The 25,908-nt window shown below is 39.2% G+C and overlaps 1 long non-coding RNA gene across 1 annotated transcript in view; it reads right to left on the bottom strand.

Moving 5' to 3' along the window:
* LOC134291647 (uncharacterized) overlaps positions 1-25,908 on the bottom strand; it is a 239,659-nt gene that overhangs the window by 193,498 nt on the left and 20,253 nt on the right. Inside the window, exon 2 of the long non-coding RNA XR_009999209.1 lies at positions 20,862-23,482. This is a non-coding gene — a long non-coding RNA (uncharacterized LOC134291647). The remainder of the gene's footprint in view (positions 1-20,861; positions 23,483-25,908) is intronic.

Below are 25,908 nucleotides of genomic sequence, written 5' to 3'. Positions count from 1 at the left end.
ATGATCGATCATTGATCATCGATGATCGCGCCACAGTGAAATGGCTTTTTTCCCCACATGGACCCGCCATCTGACGTAGCAGGCACCTTTCTCGTCTTCAAATAGAAATATCACCATCACTCCCACACGGAAGTTGTCTGTTAGTCCTTAGCTGTCCCAAGTACCTATCTCATTGGTTTCTTTTTCGATTGTAGCTGATCTGGCGCATAACTAGATTAGCAACTATGTAGAAATCAAAGCCTCCTCGGAAGTTCCTCAACTGCTTTAAGAAATCTCTTTCTAGTTAGAAACACGAAGAGGAGTCACTGTCTACCATAAGGGAAGAACTGCTCTTCCACTTTCTAAACAACCATCACTTCACGCCATACTTCAATTTCTTTTGTTCGTGCTACCCGAAATTATCTATTTATCGGTCACAGCTCCAACCAAGTAAAAGTTATTCATATCGCACAACTCCATTACCATATAGCGTGGTAGCGATTTATTGTTGTCGGTCGCTTCGGTCCCGTGGTCGTCGCTCGGCCATTGTCACTTCTCCAAGTGACAAATATCGCTCGAGTACTTAGTCTTTCCGTGTAGATAGGGATTTTAATTACCCACCAACGACCAAACGATGCAATTGTTTCATTTTTCCGCCTTCAATCACTACTGTTGCGCTCATGTTTACGGAGCCCCCAAGCCCCCCTTTCCACATCACATCTTTCTGTAAAAAAAATATGAAAAATTTACACGAAACTGGCGCCAGCTGAGTGCACGACTGCGGTCTTTTGTTTTGTGGCTTCAGAGGTCCGATAACTTCGAGCAACAGGTTGACGATCGCGTTGTCGGAATCGCGGTGTGACAACCACGCGGCGCGACGACGACGGTTGATGAATGTGCCACCGTTGTTCTTCCACTGCACTGGGTACGGTACATACTGGCCAAACTTTTATCGTTGAACGTTTTCACTTTTTTCGTGGCGCTGTGCTGTCTCTCTATACTTTCCCGTTACACTCGTTTCCCCGAGTCAGTCGACGACGTCGATTGATGGAGTCCGTGCGATATATGTTTATTGTTGTGACTAGTTTCCACGTTTTTGCATAATAAATACCGTTGAATTTTGGGGGGCCCGTATTGCGCAATTTTTTTTATAATTAGCTGAACCGATTTCTGGTTTGGTGGTAATAGGGTATGTGTGCCAGCAGTAATCTCACGCTCCCATATTCATTCTATTCGAAAAAAAGCGATTACGACACCGACACCGATTGATTTCGTTCTTTTTGTTTTCATGGGTGCTCATTTCTAACAAAAAATACATCAATAAGAAACAAAACAAACAGCACTATCCTTTGTTTTTCGTAGGACAAAAATGTGAGCCACATGCTTAATAAGAGAACCGATACCCTACTTATCTAGATCAGTATGTGAAAGTTGCAATAATATCAGTAAACTGAAGTAATTTGATGACACTGTCTGGGTTAAATTGTTTAAGAATAAGTATTTTAGTTCTCCAGTTAGACTAGTCGTTAAGGCTATAGATAGCCAATCCGGAGACGGCGGGTTCGATTCCCGTTCCGGTCGGAAAATTTTTCTCGATTCTCTGGCCATAATGTATCATTGCACTTGCCGCACAATGTACAAATTCATGCAATAGCAGCAAAAAAAGCCCTTCAATTAATAACTGTGAGAGTGTTTTTAGAAAAATAAGTTTTAGAGAGGCATGTCAAGTTCCAATGCGAACGTCGAGTCATATAGAAGAAGAGTTTCAAATTTCCGCACCGGGATCTGATCACTCATATTTCCGGAGCTGTAAAAACATTTCCACAATAGTCTCAAAGTGCATGAAATGCGCAATACCATAATGTTTTGGAGTGTGCAAAAAGTTATGACAGACAATCAAATTTGGCACAAAACACACAATACCAATCAAATCATTCATAAATCTCAATCGCTCAATTTGAGGGCAACCGTGCGATCGTCTCTGCATTAACAACTCATTATTGCATCACCAAAGTGAATCAGAGTATTGTAAAAAGATCCGCAGTTTTTTTTGCGATCTTTGTTTCTCTCCACTACTTACTGTCCAAGTGTCCATGTCCATGTTTGTGCTGCGTTCGGTACGTAATTGAATTTGCGATGGGGATGGATGGTGCGACCGCGATGAATGGAAGTGCGAACTTGCACCTAAATAAATTGAACATGATTTCCGTTTATTGTATTAACAACGATCAGAACGTCAACAACACGAACGAGTAATTTTGTCAGGACGACATAATGAATATGCACAGTAAATAAAAACAGATAAAATAACCGGTGTGAAGTGATGATTTGACCAATTTTGGCATTTGTACATAACTTAATGATAAGAAGAATGACAAGAAGAATGACAAATATTTGATTTTTAGTAGCAATTTTTTGAAAAAAAAAACAATTTAAAAACTCCAACACGGTCTCCAAATCAGCACATAATTATGCATAAAGAAATGTGGTCGTTGATAGAAATTCACGACTCTCGTTTTATTTTGTAAACTAGTGTTACACTACCATCTACCCCCGTTGGTTTGACCGCATCTAATCTGAACACTTTTTAGTTTGACCCCCTCTAATCTGCACATCGTTCAAATTAAAAATGATTCAAACGTCATTCCGCTCATGAAACGGGGTGAAACGGAACGCAGAATCAAAACAAAACAGCAAAAAGGGTTACCATTAGTGCGTTGTTCGATGCCCACAGGGTTACTAGAAGTTCAAATTAAAAAATGAACCCCGTTGGTTTACATGAATTGTCGTTCAAACCAACGGGGGTAGACGGTAGTTTACAGCATTTTTGAACTCGGTAAGCTGATGATCATTTTTGGTGTAGAGTTATGCCCTGAGTTCGAAAACGCGAAGGAAAAAAATACAGTAGAGCGGATTTTTTTTCGACTTTCCAAACAAGGTTGATGATTTGAAATCGATTTTTGTTCTATTGTTAAGCAAAGTCGCTCACTTCAAACATCTCATTCTCCGTAATAAATGCTCCGATTGAACTGAAATTTTTACAGTAACTCGTCTACATATGATATGTCAAATAAACGTCGAGAGAGAATTTTTAAGTTGTTTTTTTCTTATTGAAAAAAATACATTTCTTAAAAATTTTTTGGGAATTTTGCTAAAATTTAAGAAGATCGTCCCTAAAACTCGCCAATATCTTGAATTTCATCAATCTGACGCAAAACCTGTATTCAGATGATCGAATGGTATTGTATTCAACTTCTAATTTATGGAAAAAGATTTAAAATTGGTTGAACAAAACGCAATATATTTGAATTTTAGTAAATTACATATTTTGAAAAGTTGCAAAATTCGATGTAGAGCTAAAACTCAAAAATTGTTCTACATAAAATTTTTTGAAGGTCGGTTTCGAAATCAGCACTAAATTGTGCTTCAAAAATTTTGGTCGTTGACAGAAGTTCACGACTTTCGTTTTATTTTGTGAACTTGTGTTACACAGCGCAACATTTTTTTGTCTCAAGAGCAAACTTATGTGTCTCTGACAGATTTTGGGCCGCTGAATCCGAATCTGGCCTCAGATTTGCTCCAGCACGTCACAATTTTGAGCTATACCTCAATTTATAGGGCAAAATATGCGATTTTGGGCTTTTTTAACTGCAAGCCATTAAGCATGGAAATATATTTTTTAACCAATCAAAGCATAAATTGGTCAATTAACATCTAAACTAACGACTCATGCAAAATATTTCGTTTTACCAAATCAAATTAGATAGATTTAAGCATTTTAAGTCAGTATGTAAACTTGCATGCAACTTTTGGAGGGTGACTTGTATGGGAAATATTCAACATACCATAAATCGCTTAAAATTATCAAATTCGACTTGGTAAAATGAAATATTTTGCATGAGTCGTTAGTTTAGATGTTAATTGACCAATTTATGCTTTGATTGGTTAAAAAATATATTTCCATGTTTAATAACTTGCAGTCAAAAAAGCCCAAAATCGCATATTTTGCCCTATAAATTGAGGTATAGCTCAAAATTGTGACGTGCTGGAGCAAATCTGAGCCCGGATTCGGATTCAGCGACCCAAAATCTATCAGAGACACATAAGTTTGCTCTTGAGACAGATCAAAAGTTATTTTTTGTTACGCTGTGTTATCATTCGTTGCGACCGCAAGCATATCCAAGTAAAAGTAAACATAATTTGATCGCCCTAAGTCGGGGACCGAGCAACAGCGTTATCGGTGAGTCTCGATTCAACCACCAAATAAAATATATTCATTAATATTTCAGCCTTACATCAGTTTACACCTTCATTAATAAGTAAGATATAAAATGGCGACCGTGACAGGACATGGAGCTGCATTGGCTGTAACTTTAGAGACAAACTATTAGCCCTTCAAATCGCGCGCCGTTGTAAAAAGTACAACACCACCAAAAAACCTCGATTTTCGTATTCAGCGCGAGCGCGGTGCAGTTTCAGCTCCTTGATTTTTTTTTTGTTTTTTATTAATGTGTATTTTACTTATAGCTAATTCTACACTAGCTCCTTGATGGTGCGCGTCCGGAAAGGCTAAAAAGAGATATCTAGCCGGTCTTCCCGATATCGTTTTAAAAAAAATCAAAAATAAATAAATTTGTGAGTGTGAAGCAGACCGGGTGTGATGGTTAAAGCACGTGACTATCACGCCGATGACCAGGGATCGAATCCCACTCCCGACAAACTATAAAATGTGAATTCTTCCTTCGGAAGGAAAGTAAAACGTGGGACCCGTAATAAACTAGCCTAGGGCTAAAAATCTCGTTAATATAGGTTAAAAATGAGTGAAACTTCTTTGATATTCCTTAGAAATTTTCGGTTTAGTTGTACAGGAATATTTATTACAGAACCTATTTATATGTTTTTTTTTACAAAATTACAGAAGGCGAAATTACTAACAGAATCAAATCGATTCGGAAACACATAAGTGACCCGATTTTGTCAGCCCCTTTTCGGAACACATTTTTTACTCTCTGTTCTACATCTCAGCAGTAGTTTGATGATAAAAATTAATAAATTGCATAAAATGTGACCGTATGAGAGCAAAAAGTTTGTCGCAGAATGGGGCTGACAAAATCGGATTCTTACTGTATACCGAATTTTTTTACGAATTTTGGAAGGAAAATTTCGAGAACATGCCGAAACTCGAAGATCAATATTTGACAGAAATTCACGTAGAATTTTCAGGTAAATTTATCAGCAAATGTCGATGGAAACCATTGGAAAAACTCCTGAATCTAATAGAAAAAAAATTCAGAAGTTTTTTAGAAACATGGACAAATGCAGCTACAACTTTTGGCTATTCTCTTAGGTTAACTTATGGTGGACACACTAAGTGAGTTTTTGACGACTGGTGGTTTTCTTTTCACCTATACTTATTAAAGGAACGTTCATAAACCACACAAGTTTTTGGGGGGAGGGGCGGGGTCTCTACGAGAGGTGTGGGGGGGGGGGTGTCTTGAATGACCAATTTTTGGTCTATGTGGCTTGTGAAGGGAATTTCCAGCCAAATATATAAAATCCTGATCTTCCTTGAGCGATTTGCAGAGGAGTTTTAGTGCAGTTTAATAAAGGAGTTTTCAGAGGAATTAGCACATAACATTCAGTGACAGATTTATGCGGCAACCCAGAACTGTCGAGAACACTGAATTCAAAATTTTGGCTTAGTCTGAAAGAACTGCTACAGAAATAATTGAATGAATTAATAGATTTTATATAAATTTTCTGATGGTAATTCAAAAGAGGCTACCGCTTCTGATTCGTATGCAGAAGGTCCTGGGTTCAATCCCTGGCCCGTCCCTTTCCTCCTACTTTGTATCTTTCTATATACTTTCTTCTCCTCGCTACATATACAACTCATGTATATTCATATGTTCATAGCCATCACTAGAACAGAAACGGGTTGAAAAAGCCGTTTCCCTTCCTTCCAACTTTCGCAGCACAATGTCAATCTATCATATAACGTCTACAAGTTATACAACTAAGTGAACTGTGCCGCTTCTCCCTCAGAGTAATCAAAACACTAATCTTTCACCTTTCACCTGGCACCCACGCACCAATGTGTGAACCCTTCGCCAGCCATATTCCACCAACACTCCGACATCCGCATGAATTTGTGCAGACGCAGAGGTATATTCGGTCTGCTGTGGATACAAACGATTGCTATCATCACTTCCTTCCTCTTCCCCACATTATTGACTAAGTAGCAAGCTGAAATGGCAGGCATAATTGTCGCCTTAAAATAGAAGATGATCAACAGTCATACACGGAAGCTGCCTGCTAGTCTCTGGCAGATATCTCATTACACTGTTGAAAATGCTTTGACATCCATGTGCACAACAGAACATGTGCTCGATGAACAAATTGAGATTTGAAATTATGAAAAGAAATCCACGTACTCCGGTGAGACTCGAACTCACGACTCCCAATTCGCTAGACGGGCGCTTCTATTCCTTCAAGCTACGGAGTCACTCGACTATCTCCGTCGCCAGCAGGCCTAGAACTGAACTCGATTCCACAATCGCACATGGTTATCTTCTTTTCACAATCCAAACCCCCTTCGGATGGGATTAGATGAACATCTAACACATTGTCTGTTGTGCACATGTATGTCAAAGCGGGAGAGGAAGTTATTTTTAATTGTCGAGAGCTTCGGGCACTGCCTTCCAATCACTTATTGGTATGGCAATTAGTGTGCAGTCGGACTCTCGACGGGTCGGTCCTCGGCCGACCGAATACGGTAAGGGTGACCGTAGCACCTTACAAATGTCAATTTCTTGATTTTGCTTTGGCTGACCAAGCCATGTGGGAAATTACACTGTTGAAAATGCTTTGACATCCATGTGCACAACAGAACATGTGCTCGATGAACAAATTGAGATTTGAAATTATGAAAAGAAATCCACGTACTCCGGTGAGACTCGAACTCACGACTCCCAATTCGCTAGACGGGCGCTTCTATTCCTTCAAGCTACGGAGTCACTCGACTATCTCCGTCGCCAGCAGGCCTAGAACTGAACTCGATTCCACAATCGCACATGGTTATCTTCTTTTCACAATCCAAACCCCCTTCGGATGGGATTAGATGAACATCTAACACATTGTCTGTTGTGCACATGTATGTCAAAGCGGGAGAGGAAGTTATTTTTAATTGTCGAGAGCTTCGGGCACTGCCTTCCAATCACTTATTGGTATGGCAATTAGTGTGCAGTCGGACTCTCGACGGGTCGGTCCTCGGCCGACCGAATACGGTAAGGGTGACCGTAGCACCTTACAAATGTCAATTTCTTGATTTTGCTTTGGCTGACCAAGCCATGTGGGAAATTACACTGTTGAAAATGCTTTGACATCCATGTGCACAACAGAACATGTGCTCGATGAACAAATTGAGATTTGAAATTATGAAAAGAAATCCACGTACTCCGGTGAGACTCGAACTCACGACTCCCAATTCGCTAGACGGGCGCTTCTATTCCTTCAAGCTACGGAGTCACTCGACTATCTCCGTCGCCAGCAGGCCTAGAACTGAACTCGATTCCACAATCGCACATGGTTATCTTCTTTTCACAATCCAAACCCCCTTCGGATGGGATTAGATGAACATCTAACACATTGTCTGTTGTGCACATGTATGTCAAAGCGGGAGAGGAAGTTATTTTTAATTGTCGAGAGCTTCGGGCACTGCCTTCCAATCACTTATTGGTATGGCAATTAGTGTGCAGTCGGACTCTCGACGGGTCGGTCCTCGGCCGACCGAATACGGTAAGGGTGACCGTAGCACCTTACAAATGAAGGAATAGAAGCGCCCGTCTAGCGAATTGGGAGTCGTGAGTTCGAGTCTCACCGGAGTACGTGGATTTCTTTTCATAATTTCAAATCTCAATTTGTTCATCGAGCACATGTTCTGTTGTGCACATGGATGTCAAAGCATTTTCAACAGTGTAATTTCCCACATGGCTTGGTCAGCCAAAGCAAAATCAAGAAATTGACATTTGTAAGGTGCTACGGTCACCCTTACCGTATTCGGTCGGCCGAGGACCGACCCGTCGAGAGTCCGACTGCACACTAATTGCCATACCAATAAGTGATTGGAAGGCAGTGCCCGAAGCTCTCGACAATTAAAAATAACTTCCTCTCCCGCTTTGACATACATGTGCACAACAGACAATGTGTTAGATGTTCATCTAATCCCATCCGAAGGGGGTTTGGATTGTGAAAAGAAGATAACCATGTGCGATTGTGGAATCGAGTTCAGTTCTAGGCCTGCTGGCGACGGAGATAGTCGAGTGACTCCGTAGCTTGAAGGAATAGAAGCGCCCGTCTAGCGAATTGGGAGTCGTGAGTTCGAGTCTCACCGGAGTACGTGGATTTCTTTTCATAATTTCAAATCTCAATTTGTTCATCGAGCACATGTTCTGTTGTGCACATGGATGTCAAAGCATTTTCAACAGTGTAATTTCCCACATGGCTTGGTCAGCCAAAGCAAAATCAAGAAATTGACATTTGTAAGGTGCTACGGTCACCCTTACCGTATTCGGTCGGCCGAGGACCGACCCGTCGAGAGTCCGACTGCACACTAATTGCCATACCAATAAGTGATTGGAAGGCAGTGCCCGAAGCTCTCGACAATTAAAAATAACTTCCTCTCCCGCTTTGACATACATGTGCACAACAGACAATGTGTTAGATGTTCATCTAATCCCATCCGAAGGGGGTTTGGATTGTGAAAAGAAGATAACCATGTGCGATTGTGGAATCGAGTTCAGTTCTAGGCCTGCTGGCGACGGAGATAGTCGAGTGACTCCGTAGCTTGAAGGAATAGAAGCGCCCGTCTAGCGAATTGGGAGTCGTGAGTTCGAGTCTCACCGGAGTACGTGGATTTCTTTTCATAATTTCAAATCTCAATTTGTTCATCGAGCACATGTTCTGTTGTGCACATGGATGTCAAAGCATTTTCAACAGTGTAATTTCCCACATGGCTTGGTCAGCCAAAGCAAAATCAAGAAATTGACATTTGTAAGGTGCTACGGTCACCCTTACCGTATTCGGTCGGCCGAGGACCGACCCGTCGAGAGTCCGACTGCACACTAATTGCCATACCAATAAGTGATTGGAAGGCAGTGCCCGAAGCTCTCGACAATTAAAAATAACTTCCTCTCCCGCTTTGACATACATGTGCACAACAGACAATGTGTTAGATGTTCATCTAATCCCATCCGAAGGGGGTTTGGATTGTGAAAAGAAGATAACCATGTGCGATTGTGGAATCGAGTTCAGTTCTAGGCCTGCTGGCGACGGAGATAGTCGAGTGACTCCGTAGCTTGAAGGAATAGAAGCGCCCGTCTAGCGAATTGGGAGTCGTGAGTTCGAGTCTCACCGGAGTACGTGGATTTCTTTTCATAATTTCAAATCTCAATTTGTTCATCGAGCACATGTTCTGTTGTGCACATGGATGTCAAAGCATTTTCAACAGTGTAATTTCCCACATGGCTTGGTCAGCCAAAGCAAAATCAAGAAATTGACATTTGTAAGGTGCTACGGTCACCCTTACCGTATTCGGTCGGCCGAGGACCGACCCGTCGAGAGTCCGACTGCACACTAATTGCCATACCAATAAGTGATTGGAAGGCAGTGCCCGAAGCTCTCGACAATTAAAAAAAACTTCCTCTCCCGCTTTGACATACATGTGCACAACAGACAATGTGTTAGATGTTCATCTAATCCCATCCGAAGGGGGTTTGGATTGTGAAAAGAAGATAACCATGTGCGATTGTGGAATCGAGTTCAGTTCTAGGCCTGCTGGCGACGGAGATAGTCGAGTGACTCCGTAGCTTGAAGGAATAGAAGCGCCCGTCTAGCGAATTGGGAGTCGTGAGTTCGAGTCTCACCGGAGTACGTGGATTTCTTTTCATAATTTCAAATCTCAATTTGTTCATCGAGCACATGTTCTGTTGTGCACATGGATGTCAAAGCATTTTCAACAGTGTAATTTCCCACATGGCTTGGTCAGCCAAAGCAAAATCAAGAAATTGACATTTGTAAGGTGCTACGGTCACCCTTACCGTATTCGGTCGGCCGAGGACCGACCCGTCGAGAGTCCGACTGCACACTAATTGCCATACCAATAAGTGATTGGAAGGCAGTGCCCGAAGCTCTCGACAATTAAAAATAACTTCCTCTCCCGCTTTGACATACATGTGCACAACAGACAATGTGTTAGATGTTCATCTAATCCCATCCGAAGGGGGTTTGGATTGTGAAAAGAAGATAACCATGTGCGATTGTGGAATCGAGTTCAGTTCTAGGCCTGCTGGCGACGGAGATAGTCGAGTGACTCCGTAGCTTGAAGGAATAGAAGCGCCCGTCTAGCGAATTGGGAGTCGTGAGTTCGAGTCTCACCGGAGTACGTGGATTTCTTTTCATAATTTCAAATCTCAATTTGTTCATCGAGCACATGTTCTGTTGTGCACATGGATGTCAAAGCATTTTCAACAGTGTAATTTCCCACATGGCTTGGTCAGCCAAAGCAAAATCAAGAAATTGACATTTGTAAGGTGCTACGGTCACCCTTACCGTATTCGGTCGGCCGAGGACCGACCCGTCGAGAGTCCGACTGCACACTAATTGCCATACCAATAAGTGATTGGAAGGCAGTGCCCGAAGCTCTCGACAATTAAAAATAACTTCCTCTCCCGCTTTGACATACATGTGCACAACAGACAATGTGTTAGATGTTCATCTAATCCCATCCGAAGGGGGTTTGGATTGTGAAAAGAAGATAACCATGTGCGATTGTGGAATCGAGTTCAGTTCTAGGCCTGCTGGCGACGGAGATAGTCGAGTGACTCCGTAGCTTGAAGGAATAGAAGCGCCCGTCTAGCGAATTGGGAGTCGTGAGTTCGAGTCTCACCGGAGTACGTGGATTTCTTTTCATAATTTCAAATCTCAATTTGTTCATCGAGCACATGTTCTGTTGTGCACATGGATGTCAAAGCATTTTCAACAGTGTAATTTCCCACATGGCTTGGTCAGCCAAAGCAAAATCAAGAAATTGACAGATATCTCATTGCTTCCTTGTGTGAGTGCAGCTGGTCTGGCGATACTGGAGAAGCATCCACGGGCGGTCAATCAAGCTCTCAAGCATGCTTCTGAGCTGAGATAGTAGTAAGTAAATGTAACTCTTTGCAAATGAATGATCCCATCCCTGCCCTGGTGGCGGTAATGAGTCTAAGAAATTCTCAACTGCTGTATCTGGAGAATCAGACCACTTAGAAGAACTACGTCTTCGACAAAGTTGATCAGGACATCAAGAGCTGTCTGATAGTGAGCTAGTTGATTCTTGGTTTATCCGCAAGATGGCGGAAGTGAGTCTTGAAAATTTTAAACTGCTGTATCTCAAGAACCCGACCACTTTGAAGAATTTCGTCTTCGGCAAAGTTGATCAGAACGTCCAGAGCTATCCGATAGCGAAGTAGTTGATTCTAGATTTACCTGCTAGGAGGCGCTAGTGAGTCTTAGAATTTCTTATCTGCTGTGTCTCAAGAACAAGACCACTTAAAGAGTTTTGTTTTCGGAAAAGTTCATCAGAACATCAAGAACTATCCGATATTGAACTAGTTGATTCTAGGTGTATCTGCAAGATGGCGCTAATGAGTTTAAGAAAATCTTAACAGTTGCATCTTGAGAAACAAACCACATATGTACTAGAATTCCGCCTTCGGCAAAGTTGATCGGGGCATCAATAGCTATCCGATAATATACTAGTTGATTCTAGGTTTATCCGCTAGCATTTGAGTATCTTAACGGCTGTATCTCGATAATCAGACATAGAAGAATTTTGTTGAAAACCTAGTGTTGGATCTCCCACTGTCGTCGGCGTCGTCGTTGGCTGCTTCTAGCATGTATGTTAAACCTGAATATATTCGCTAGATGACACTAATAAGTCTTAGAAATTCTAAACCTCTGTGTATCTTCCGAATCAGACCCCATAGAAGAATTTCGTCTTCGGCAAAGTTGATTAGGGCATCAAGAGCAATTCGATAATGAACCAGTTGATTCTATGTTTATCTGCTAGTAATTCTTCGAAAGTTTTAACTGCTGTATATCAATAATCGGACCACATAGAAGAATTCAGTCTTCGGCAAAATTGAACAGGACATCAAGAGCTAGCCGATAATGAACTAGTTAATTCTAGGTTTATCCGCAAGGAAATTTTAGAATTTTTAAATTTCTGTATGTCGAGAGCCTGACCATGTAATATTTTGTCCTCTTCGGAAAAAATGTTTGGGGCATTCTGAGCTATCTAATAATATGCTAGTTGATTATAAATATATCCTCTAGGTGGGACTAGTAAGTCGTAAAAGTTCTATACAGTTGTATTTCGAGAATCAGACCACATAGAAGAATCTCGGCTTTGGTAAAATTGGTCTGGACATCAAGAGATATCCGATAAGCCACGTAGGCTTTTTGGATGATGAGGGCGGGTCCGGCCAAAGCCTACGCTCTATACATTATCAACGTGGTTTATGAATGGTCCTTTAATGAACTAGTTGACTCTGGACGCATCCGCTCGGTGGCGCTAGTGAGAAGCTCTCGAGAATCAGACTTCATAAAAGAATTTCTTTTATGGAAAAGCTTATTGGGACATCAAGAGTTATTCGAAAACTATTTGATTCTACGTTTATTCGCTGGATGGCGCTAAAAGGTCTTAGAAATTTTACGTAGAATTTTATTCTCGGCAATCAGAATATCAAAATCATTTCGATGACGAATTAATTGATTCGATAGGTACTGAGTATTAGAAATTGTATACTTCTGTATCTCGAGAATCAGATCACATAGATGTATTTCATTTAAGGAAAAGTTGATCAAGACTTATTCATTTGGAATATTGTGCTAAATATCCAGAAATTCCAGACATAAATAGCTATTTGATAAGCTTCAAAAGATTTCTAATCAAGCTTGTTGTATCACTTTATGATTTTGTTTAAAAGTTCTCATCACAGACGTTGAAGAGCCACTTTTAAAGCTTTCAAAAAGCGCAGATTTACATGTGTATAGTTTGGCGGTATGTAATTTCATTCGAAATATATTGATGATTTCCTCAAAAATAGGCATCTTTTAACAAACATTTTCATGAGTATCCAAATCAACACGACTCTATTGTTCTATATGTTTTGGAATGATATTTATTCTTTTAAATGCTGCCCAGTGATATTTTTTTAAAATTTTTGCCCTTAACTGTAATATCTACATTTGAATAAAATGTGTTTGAACCAAAAGGGATAATAACAATTTCTGCACACGAAGCAATGCGTTTTTAAATGTTCTGTTGGTGTTTTTCGGACAACTTTGATAAAAAATTTAAATTAAAAAAAAATCCAGAAACTCCCGTTTTTTAACCACCCTAAGCTTCTTCATAATTTTTTTTCTAAATCAATTAATATTATCAATTTCGTACAACAGATCAAAATCAGTTAACTTTTTTAATAGTCTTTTAAGCTTTTTAATAGTCTTTTAAAACTTTTTTAATAGTCTTTTAAAGTTTTGCTATCAAAGTAGAGTAAATGAATGGCAACATTTGCTATTGGTTTATTGGTAATAAGAGAATATTTATTCCTCGATTTGATCTTATAATAGCAAACTGAGTTATTATTTAGCTATTGTTAGGAACAACGTGAGTTATCATTTTTGTTTCTTTTAGCTCGCATTCCAAAAAAAAACACAATAATAAACTTGGCACTTAATGTATATTCAATTAAAAAAACATCTTATTTCGTGGGTCCTCCTAAAGAAAATAAAATAAGTAATGATTGCATAGCCAGTGGGCCCATATAACCGAAGCGGTAAACCTACAGGTATTCAGCAAGACCATGCTGAAAATGGAGGATTTGTTAAGTTGGTCCAGCAGCTTTTCGAAATGAAAATAAATGCGTTTCAGGGGGTCCCAGGTGTTTTTTTCTGGGCTTTAGAGAGTTTAAGAGGGGTCTCCGACGGTTTCAAGGAGGTTGCAGAGATGTTTCAAAGGGGTTTCAAGGCGTTTGAACAAGTTTCAGGGATTTTTATGGAGCTTAAGCGTCTTTAAAAGGAGTTTCAGAGGAATCTCAGAGGGATTTTAAGGAGTATCAAGACATATCAGGGGTTTTAAGTGGTTCAGGGAGTTTGAAAGCGTTTCTAGGGGCTTTCAAGATAATTTCAGAGAGATGTTAAGGTATTTCAAACGTTTTCAGTTGAGTTTAGAGCGCTTCAGGAGGCGTTTGGAAGTAGTACCAATTTCGCTTTTAACCCACCTGAAGTTTTGACCCGTGAATATGTTTGTCCAGAAAAGCGGGAATAAGCATTGAAGCGTTCTTTCAGGAAATTATGTCACAAGGTTTATTTGCAGAATGTAAAACAGTAGTTTTTTAATCAGTCAGTCGTTAAGGACTTTCCACATAACATTAGCACTTCAATTTTGAAAAGTTCATGTAAATATCTGGGAATATTAATAATTCCATTATTTTTTTTTACTGTGTACCAACTCGTCGATTAGCGATTGATCTCACTTGGTAGCCATTAAGCACTGTGCGATTAATTGCACGCGGCAGCGGCGGCGGCAGTCCGTTTACGGCTGCTGCTACTGTGAGTGGAGTGGTGCACAGTAGTGCAAGGAGGTGCGCGATCATTTTAAAAAGTGTGATTTGATCGCCGGTTCGCCAAATTAGGTGTCCTTCGCGGAGCTGCGTGTCGCTTCACGTCACAACATCAGTAAAGCGATTCCGGGGTATTGTCTCTCGCATCCATCTGCGAAACGGGTCACCACCGTGGTCCATTTCGGTCCACTACTAGGTACTGGGGGTGTCGATTAGTGTGTGCGGTTCGGAATGGAACGCACGCGCCACCAGCAGAGATCCGATCGCGCACGCGGTGGTGCTGTGTGGGGTGCTAATTTTTCGGAGGTTTCGACGCAGAATGGACGCATTCGTGATCGTAAAAACTGTTGTGAGTTGGTGGGTAGCTAGCTAGCTATCTCAGAGCTAGAACCTCCGACTTATGGCCGCGACCTTTATGCCGAAGACTGCAATCACGGCTGCTGGGGAGGTCACGCGAGAAGATGTTTTGGTGCTTTGATGAGAGATCTGGTCGATGTGCGTGATGGGGATGAGATCGAATTGATGAAGATATAATGGGGGTTGTATTTTAAGTTGAAACGAGGGACGAGGCGATGTAGGTGAGAAACACTAATCTGAAAATGATGTTGTTTATTTGAGAGATTATTTCCGATCAGACCATCTTTGGCTAAGGCATTCTAATATGTCAGAACCTGAGATTTTGATAGCTTCAAAGCACAAGTGCATTTCAACTAGAGTGTAAAATGTACAGCTTTTTAGTCTGTCTGTGCAGAGGGTCAGCATAATTTAGATTCTCGGTGTGGCCTTGAGTTTCTTGGGCATAGAGTTATCTAGGTGCTTGCCGCACGATATACACATGCAAAATGTTCATAGACAGAGGAAGCTCTCAGTTAATTACTGTGAAAGTGTTCATAGAACACTAAACTAAGAAGCAGGGTTTGTCCCAGTTGGGAAGTTATGCCAAGTAGAAAAAGAAGGATCCTACCTGCAGATTTACGGGTACCATTAACGTTCCCTTTCATCTGCCGAGCACGTGATTTAACAACTTTTTTTTTGTATTTTACAGCCCTGTTAAGAAGGGTCTCCAGTTAGCCTAGTGGTTAAGGCTATGGATCGCCAATCCGGAGACGGCGGGTTCAATTCCCGTTCCAGTCGGGAACATTCTCTCGACTCCCTGGGCATAGTGTATCATTGTACTTGCCTCACAATATACAAATTCATGCAATGGCAGGCAAAGAAAGCCCTTCAATTAATAACTGTGGAAGTGCTCAAAGAACACTAAATTGAAGCGAGGCAGGCCAAGTCCCAGTTGGGATGTCGAGCCATAAAGAAGAAGAAGAAGAAGCCCTGTTAAGAAGTGAAAACATATAGTTAAGAAGGAAGAGTAAAATCTGCCTGAAAATTTCAATTTCAATGCAACCCTTCACATCAAATTATAAATAATTGATCGTTCACGAGAGTAAATAAAACGTTCAAGTGGCACAGCTTAACGGAGGACAAAATCGCCATATGTATAACCAATGAACAATTATTTAGCGACCTCTCTATCGGTTTCCGCTTACGTTTAAGCATTTAAGCATATTAAAATTACACATCCAACTTAGAGAAAAACAATGACAATGACGTGACGCTGTGGTGCTGTTCGTTACATTACATTGCACAATGCGTCAACAATCACTAACAGCCGGATGTTCCGATCAATTGAGGATGGTGGTGATGATAATGATGATGATCGGTCGGTCGGTCGGTAGTTTGTTACTATCGGAAAAATTGAAGTCAGCTAATTTCACTGTCCGATCCGATGCAATGGGTAGTGGTGGTGGTGGCCTTACATGGCACAAGTTCCAGATCCAATTGTTGCGGTGAATGATGATGAGTAGTGGTGCCACGTCGTGGTGGCTGGCAGCTCACGTTCCATCACACACTGCGCTCTGATTGCCCTCCTGCTGTTGCTACTGCTGAGGAGTTCGACAGGTAAGCGGATTGAGCGGAACGATTTGATTAAAATTATTGCGAAACAATTCCAACCTTTCATCCGCGCCCGCGGTGTGCTGCTATTTCAATTCGACTGATTAACTCATACCACCGACAAGCCCGCTAGATACTGCATTGGTGGTGCGGTATGCGGCTTGATGGCATGCTAACGAGAGATTCCATTCCGCAGCGGGCATTTTGTGGAAAATACAAGATCTCACTTTGTGTTCATCGGCTAGCGCTAGTGAGCTATCATAAATGTCGCTAAAAATTTTAATTTTCCTTAACGACTTGCTCCAGACGAAGGAGATATATGAGAGAAGGGTCATAAACTGGACAGCAACGGCAACTCCTCGCAGGGATTATGAGAAACAACACGCACGACTTTTAACACTTTTTATGCAACTCGGTAATAAATTTCAGAATCCGTATGCAATCCACCACCCGGTGGATGACTTAAGAGAATTAATTGTGGCGCCCGCAAAATTCGAGAGGTGGGTAATAACTCATGCGATTTATTAAACTACCGACTTCGATCCGGCGAACTGTCTGTGTGAGTCAACGACTGGAGTTTCAGACGCGCCGTTTTCGACAGGTGTCGTGCAGAAGTACATACAACCGACAAGTAGGTGCTACCACGGTGCTCCCCAGACCGTTATTATAAACTAAAAATCTCCATCCAATCGGTGCCCACCATTCGTTTTCTATGACTATCCTGCATGTCTGGGCAAAATTTGAAAAAAATCGTAGGGCCCATTTTTGAGTTAGGCCCTTTTAAAGGGCGTAAAGCCATATATTCAAAGTAAAAATCAAAATATTTATGTGCTCAGCCATTTTTTATCGATTTTGATGAAATATTTTCGCAAAGAATCGTTTTGTATCGAGTACCGGTAGTGTCAAACATAGTTTTGACTGATTTCTAGACCAACATGTGAAAAGGGCGAAACAACCATTGCACGTCTCAGCTTTTTCCATCCCTCCTATGCGGATTTCAATTTATTTATGAAAACATACACCATTATCAGATAAAGGGGATTCTGCTCTACTTGTTACTGGTCAGAGTTTGCAGAAGTTTGCAATAGTTGTTACGCCTTTTTCAAATGCTAGCCTAGATTTGTTGATGAAAATGTGAACATTTGAGTTATTACAATACTAAGTGAGTACTATTACGTGAATATTAAATAAATTATGAACTAAGAACAAAACGCGGACAAAAATTTCAAAAAAAAAATATATTTCAAGATGTCTATGTACCTATACATGATAAAATGTGATGAGGAGATTTGAAAACAATTTCAGGGTTGAAATAGAAATTGTAGAAAAAAGTTAGAGCATTGAAATTTTATTCATATAAGTTCGTTTTCACACATGAATGTAACACAAAATAAATACCCAAGTATGAGACAGAGCAGAGCCCAAAAAAGTATCTTATTTAAAGGAATGGGTTTGAAATATTTGTTATAATTTGAATCAATCGTCTTTCCAGTGTTTTAGGTCTCTCGAGCCTATTAACATTTAATCATTCTCAAGAGTTGATAAAGTGATATCCATCACGATATTTTGACAATCTAGTGTGGAGCACATGTCTTTCAAGACGGGATTTGGGACCTAAATCCGACTTCTAATGTACTCATTAAAAGGACAGGACAAGAAAGTAAGCCATTTGGACTAGAAATCTTATTAGACTAAATGCTAGTTAAACAGATCAAAAGTTATTTTCATAATACCATGTCAATACATCGGATACATTTATACAAAAAGTTTTTATTTTTGTTAAAAGTTAGGATGTAATAATAATAAATCAGCCATCTGAAGGAAAGAAGGTCAATGTTTTGGTCCTTTAAATTTTTAAAATATTGTGTGGACAAAAGGGAGGAAGAGGTAAAGATGGCCACCGATTGACTCCTTTCTTGTTGTTATCGTTTATTCTCATTTCTTCAAAAAAAAAAAAAAAAACAAAATAATACACAAAACAAACCAGAACAGATACCTGACGTAGATTATGGGCAGCATCAGTGAGCTGCGAAAATTAATTGAAGAAATTACTCACATAAAATATGAAGATGTCTGCAAAAAATAGATAAATACAGACTTGCCTCTTTTTATTTGCAATAAATGTCTAAATAGTGTCAGCAATTCGGACTTTATCATAGTCATACGCCTTAAACCACTTGTGATTAGTATTACTATTTTGAGGAATTGATCCTCATCGCCATTGAATTTGAGTGGATTGCGTTTCGTTTCACTTCAAAGATTCAATGTTCTTAATTTTACCGTGGCATCTTTTCACACTTAAAATAAAGATTCTGCAGCCAATTTCGAGCAAAGCACCATCAAATTAGTTGTTAAAGAGAAGGCAAATCGCTGTCAGGAGGCACTTGTGGTGTGATGACCATGTTTTCTCATACTAAATTCAAACACATTTTTGTGGTCTTCACTGCAACGCGGCTTTCAGTGTAAGTAGGTATTATTACTCATAATACACTACATTCATAGTCAAGATATCACTTTTTTAAATACAAACAATATATAATTGAATAATTGTAATTGCCTTTCGAAATTTGTAAAACATCACAAATTGGTGTTCCTGATTTTATACAGAATTTATTCGTTTTTTATTCTTGTGCAAAAAAAACTAGTATGTTAAGGGCTTAAAACAATTCAAACTCTTCTTCTACGCTAGCAAGATGCGATTCGTCCTCGGATGAGCTGCAGTGAAACCTTTGGTTCAATCGTAAGGATCTGTCCATCCCTAAAAATGTGACCTTCTAACCTCGAGCTGCCACGAGAACCGTGGCTTCCTTCCATTAATAACAGATATGATTAAAAAGTTATTATCGTGTGTATATGCGTCCTTGTCATCATCAGTACATATTAAGTTCAAAAAAGATCTTCGGCTCCGTAGAGCGTTATACGCGATTGAGCCCCAAATAAATGAACTAGATAAAAAAAAAACTCTTCTTCCTTTTATTCAAACGCACATAATATGTGCTTTTCCTTCATTTACTTTTTTTTGTTTATTTACATTCACGATTTTCTTAACGTAATTGAACTTGAGAAATTACAAACATTATTGAAATATTTTCATGTAAATGTTCATATTTCTTCAAAAAGCTCAACAAAAACTATGCTAAACATATCTAATACTCAATGCAATACAATTATTCATGAAAATATTTCATCAAAATCATTTTAAAATGGCTGAGTACATAAATATTTCGATTTTTCTTTGAATATATGGCTTTACGCCCTTTAAAAGGGCCTAACTCAAAAATGGGTCCTACGATTTTTTTCAAATTTTGCCCAGACATGCAGGATAGTCATAGAAAACGAATGGTGGGCACCGATTGGATGGAGATTTTTATTTTATAATAATGGTCTGGGGAGCACCGTGGCTACATGTATCTAGCAAATTGTATCGCTATTTGGCTATTTTTAAACATGCATTTGGTTTGAGCGAGCCACGGTGGGCTACATACAACGACTACCGGAGTTGAAAAGTGAATGGTTCCGAGAGACGGTACATGTAATGTATGGTGGGCTTGTGTATTGGGCTTTGGATCGATGTTACAGTCAAAAACATCGACACATTGGGTTCATCGTTGAACAAGTTGCGCCAGGTTTTCGAGAGTGTAAACCCAATTATGTGTATTCGTTGAGTTTCTAAATGAGTAACAACCATAACATTGCATTGCTTTGACTGGAATGTTTTAACAAAATTATCAAGATATTACGAGTTTATTTGAAATTTTAGAATATATTGTTGATACCCGGGTAGAGGCTAATGGCAAACAAAGGACAAAATAATAACTGATTTTGCCATCATATCTTGTTTTGCCATTCTTCTGTTATTATGAAAAACTTAAAATGGCTAATCAATAGCAAAACATACAATCATAGCAAATCTTGTCATTGATATGTTATTCATGAATAATGCTAAATAACACATCAATAACAAAAATTACTATCTTGTTAAAACTTGCAATTTAGCACCTTTTATAATGAATTGTATAAAATATCAAAACAATAACACAATTTACATTCCTAGCTAAATTTACCATTATTTTGATATTGTGAGAAATTATTTATAAACATTAGGCACCATAACATATTTTACTCTTAATATACCATTAACTGTTATATTGTATATTTCAAGCATAACGGTGGCTACGTTCATCAAAGTGAATTTGATTTTTAAGTTCGTTTCGTTTTGAGTTTTTAATTTCCACAAAAATAAAACTGTTTTTACATTGATTGATGAACTTCGGCCCATATAGCCGAGGCGGTAAACGCACGGGTATTCAGCATGACCATGCTGAGGGTGACGGGTTCGATTCCCGGTCGGTCCAGGATCTTTTCGTAAAGGAAATTTCCTTGACTTCCTTGGGCATAGAGTATCTTCGTGCCTGCCACACGATATACGCATGCAAAATGGTCATTGGCAGAGGAAGCTCTCAGTTAATAACTGTGGAAGTGCTCATAGAACACTAAGCTGAGAAGCAGGCTTTGTCCCAATGAGGATGTTACGCCAAGAAGAGAGAGAGAGATGAACTTCAATTTTATTTCATTTTCATTTTGCAGCATTTGGTGGGGCAATGAGAGCGCAAGTCAGTCCAAAGCCGATGATAAGGAGGGGTAATGGCTGAATAGTCTTTGCTGACCACATAAACGCCATGGGATAGGAGAAGGGTATTTTGGTGTGGGATTAGGGTGTTGGTACAGACTTGACAATATCAATGCTATTCAGATGCAAAATAATTTTAAAGCTCAATAGTGAATCGCATACCTTCCAAAACCAAAAAACAATAATCCACAAAATGCCAAACAAGTCATAGAAAGAAAAAGCGCCCGATTGTTTATTTTGTTCAACAAATGGAAACTTCTACACTCTCCGACTCGCCAGTCACCCCGGAAAAAATGTCCCTTCAGTTCTGGAAAATATATTATTCCCAATTAAGCCTTTAATCGAATTGTCCGCGTGGTCTTGTAGTACCCCTTCTACCCGGGTAGAGGCGAATGGCAAACCAAAAACAAAAGAATAACAAGTTTTATTGTCATAACTTATTTTGTCATTCCTGAGTTCTTCATGAAGAGCTTAAAACAACATGTGAATAGCATAATATGATATCATATCAAAATATGCCATTCGCTTGTCGTTTATCAAATTTGGAAGAATAACTACTGAATGTCTTATTTTGCTATCATAACAAATTTTGCAGTTGGTGAGATATTGATGACCTCTTACGAGTTTGATGAACCATCGCAGTTTGGCACTTATCAAGAACAACATAAATGACAAAATTTGAACTTTGGTTATTCTAATGGTAACTTTTGATAGTTTTTTTTAGTTAACAGGCGAATAACTAATTTTGATATTGTTCTGTTTTCAATAACTCAATAATGGTATATTTTGCAATTCTCAACCATTAATTTTTTTGTTCTTGGTTTGCCATTGTAAAGTCAAAACTTGACATTCTTCAGTTATTTCATAGAACAATGTCAGTTATTATTTTTGCCCTTTTGTCACTTATTTCAAACAAACCAATGGCAAATTTTACCATTCAATAATTCTTTTTGAATGGTAAAACTTGCAATTGTTTTGTAATTCTTTTCTGTCTGGGTATATACGTTATTCGTCACATTTGCAATGGAGTTGATTGATTGATTTGTCTTTATTAAAGAGACTTTCAGCCCTTGGCTGGTTCGTCTCTTGCAATGGAGTTTTGCAGCCTGCTTTGGACTACGAAGTACGACAGATTACATTGAAATATCACGGAATACCATGGAGTTCTACGCAATAGTCTACTTCTTCTTGGAGTAAAGTTCTAACTGGTACAAAGCCTGCTTCTCAGCTGTTCTATGAGCACATATTAACCTTCACGTACCCGATCCCCGACAACTCATTTTCGAAATGCTGGCATTTCGTCAATTTTCATCCGATTTTTTTTGAAGTCGCCCTCAATCGATCATAAATTGGTGCAAGTTTATTTTTATAAATGGCTAAAAGTGATTATTTCCCCGAGCAAAAGAAAATATCAACAGCATAATAAAATATGTTATTTTGGCTTAATAACTGAAAATAATGGAATAAGTAATTTTTATGTTATAAGCATAACATATTATGTTATAAACTTGTCTGTCATAAGCGGCAAAATAACAAATATCATTACAAAAAAATGTTCCTGGATGGCTAATTCAATAACATGTTTAGTTAGATCAATTACAACTTAATAACAGGAAATTGTTGTGTTATTGTTCGTCACACATATTTGCACATTTTCTATAGTAGAATAATAACTAAATTTGTTCTACAATAAAATATATTATCGAAATGTTATCTTGTGGATATGATATACCCCAATAGCTTGAACATAACAAATTAAGATTGCCTAACAAAACATGTTATTAAAACGATATATTAGGCCGTTACAAATATTTATTTCACTTTTTGTCCGACCACTCTTTGACTGGTCGAGGGGGGGGGATAAAAATAATAAAGCATTTAATTTGAAAAATATTAAAAACCCATCGGATTTGTTAAAGAATTTTTAGCAAGACCCGATATTTTGATAAATATTTTTTTATCTGCGCCCTCAAAATGCAAATTTCAGCCAAAAATTTTTGAAGGGGGGGGAGACAAAAAGTCAAAATTAAATTTGTATCAGCCTTATGATAAATTAACAATAACAATTTATGATATAAAATCAATCTATGTGATTATGTTATTATCAATTTGCTATTCTTCTCTGCTCGGGTCGTGTTTTATTGTGTTTGAAAGGCCCCCGCGGAACCCGTTCCAGGTGTTCCGGAGCGGCCATATCAGTTGATGCATACTTCTGTCATTTTTTTCTGCCCCATTCTCTCGAAGTCATGAAGATTAACACCTATGTGCCTGTGCCTCATTTTGCACCCTATTTCAAAACTTTAAAAATCTGATTCTCAGCCGTTTCTCAACGAAAATTTGTGAAATTTTGACAGTTGATCACAAAATCCTTCTAGTTTATGGAACCGGTATCATGGTTCCGATTTTTTCCGTTGTTCCGGATTTATGGCCGTGGGTACTGGGGTAACCTCCTTATCAGGTAGAGGTGCAACGTATAATTCGCCTTCGAAAACTAGCTTGCGGCATTCCAAACTTCATGATTTTGCAAAACAAGAGTATTGGAGCATATTCCTAGAGATGCTGAATACATTGACCACTTCTCCGGATGTTCCGGAAACCTGGTGCCCTCAGGGAAGTGGCCACTTTCTGACCGGTTCTGAAACCTAGCTTGCGACATATCAAACTTCATGATTTTGCAAAACAAGACAATTGGTACATGTTTTGAGAGATTTCGGATACACTGGCCACGTCTCCGGATGTTCCGGAAACCTGGTGCTCCCAGAGAAGTGGCCACTTACTGACCGGTTCTGAAACCTAGCTTGCGACAAATCTAACTTCATGATTTTGCAAAACAAGACAATTGGTACATGTTTTGAGAGATTTCGGATACACTGGTTACATCTCCGGATGTTCCGGAAAGCTGGTGCCCCCAGGGAAGTGACCACTTTCTGACCGGTTCTGAAATCTGGCTTGCGACATACCAAACTTCATGATTTTGCAAAACAAGACTATTGGTACATCTTTTGAGAGATTTCGGATACACTGGCCACATCTCCGGATGTTCCGGAAACCTGGTGCCCCCAGGGAAGTGGCCACTTTCTGTTTGGTTCTGAAACCTAGCTTGCGACATATCAAACTTCATGATTTTTCGAAACAAGGGAGACCATGTTTCTAGAGATTTCTGATGCACCGGCCACTTCTCCGGTTGTTCCGGAAAGCTGGTGCCCCAGGGAGTTTTTAGAAAATTTTCTCTTTTATTAGAATGCATTTCGCATACTGGACGATTACAATAGAGGCAACTGATCATTACACGGAGACAAATTTCGTTCGTTTGAAACAAAAATATTCATGTTTATTCGGTAAACTGATAAAATTTTTAAAACTAAAATATTAATTTTTAAAACTAACTCAATTACATATTTATTTCTACAATACCCATTGAAGAGCCCCCCGTTCCGCCGTCGAAAACATAAACAAAACTCTCAAGTTCCAGCTGCAGCACCAAACAAGATTTCCTCTTGCAAAAAAGTCAAGTTTCACCAAAAGTTTCCACGAAATCCCATTGATTTCGAGAGCGTATGTTATCTACATGATGCTGGCTTTGAAAGTGCCTAGAGAAGGAAATGACTTTGTAAAATTAATTGGAAAACAAATATTTCCGTAGGGCCGACCTGCCACAAAAAAAAACAAAAAAAATACATTTGTTTCTAACATAACCTGTCAGAAGATGCATGTTTGTTTCAAAAATGGATTGAATTTGCTTCAAATGTGACGTTCGATTTGCTCCAAACAGTTTTATTTTTGTCGCCAGAACAAATTGACAATTTATTTGAGTTTACCTGAAATATTTTTGATTTTACCATGCTTGTTTACACGTCACGGTGTCGTGAACAGTACCAACATCTTCTGATTTTTTTCGATATGTATTTCAGTTCCCGAATATCTGGCTGTTCGTTCATACAATCCGGACATGCGTACAATTTAACATTTCGATAATATGATGAACAAACAGCCGACTTACATAATGGACACCTTTAGACCATTAGATTGATATTATAATCACACCTTTTGTTTTTCATTATATAGGATGCTGTCCTGTTGTCTCGTCCTAATGTGATTTACGGCAAAATCCTTCGAAAGCCCAGCTTGAAAGCGCTAAAAGGAATGTGATGTAGGAATTGTGAGCGCAGATATCGAGAATGTTGAAAAATATTGCCAGGGAATATCTGTCTGTCCGCCGTTTACATGTATAGCTTCCAGGAATAAGATCTAATGAATCTTCACCTGCTTTTAGTGAATTGTACATCCTTACCAATTTTGGTTTTTCCTGCAAATAATTTAAAATTTAGCGCTGTTAAAGGCTGTTGCGAAAGGCATTCTAATAGAAGAGAAAACTGTTTCGATGTATGCCACAGATGCTTGCAATAAACTATTTTCAGGTAAGTGACCAATTCATCTAGTGTACCTAAAATTTATACAAACGCGATCCATTAGTCTTGTTTTACAAAATCATGAAGTTTGATATGTCGCAAGCTAGGTTTCAGAACAGATCAGAAAGTGGCCATTTATTTGGGGACTCCAGGTTTCTGGAACGTCCGGAGACGTGGTCAGTGTATCCGAAATCTTCAAAACATGTACCAATTGTCTTGTTTTGCAAAATCATGAAGTTTGATATGTCGCAAGCTAGGTTTCAGAACCGGTCAGAAA

This window comes from Aedes albopictus, chromosome 3 (assembly GCF_035046485.1).
Source record: "Aedes albopictus strain Foshan chromosome 3, AalbF5, whole genome shotgun sequence".
NCBI classification, from domain to species: domain Eukaryota; kingdom Metazoa; phylum Arthropoda; class Insecta; order Diptera; family Culicidae; genus Aedes; species Aedes albopictus.
This window is presented reverse-complemented; position numbering and strand designations above follow the sequence as displayed.